Raw genomic sequence first — 333 nt, 5'->3', positions numbered from 1 at the left:
AGTAGACTTGACGACAAATTCAAATCTGTTTTCAGAATTTTTATCGCTTCACTATATCAATCGGTACGTTGGACAAAAAATACGTCTAAATTCTTATGTTGCGCGTGTGTTAGACAAAGACAGGAAATCACCGCCACCAATCCCCTTAAGTCATTAATATATACGTTATCAATGTTACTTATACCTATGCCTTATACTGTTATACAATTTATATAATAGTATAACACTATAACGTATACAATTATACATTTATACCATTACTTATTAGTTGTCACTAATTATTAGCCGTTATGGACTGATTTCGTAATTATTATTTTTTTTAAACATTTTTTT

The sequence above is a fragment of the Acyrthosiphon pisum genome, chromosome A2 (genome assembly GCF_005508785.2).
Source record: "Acyrthosiphon pisum isolate AL4f chromosome A2, pea_aphid_22Mar2018_4r6ur, whole genome shotgun sequence".
Classification (NCBI taxonomy): domain Eukaryota; kingdom Metazoa; phylum Arthropoda; class Insecta; order Hemiptera; family Aphididae; genus Acyrthosiphon; species Acyrthosiphon pisum.
This window is presented reverse-complemented; position numbering follows the sequence as displayed.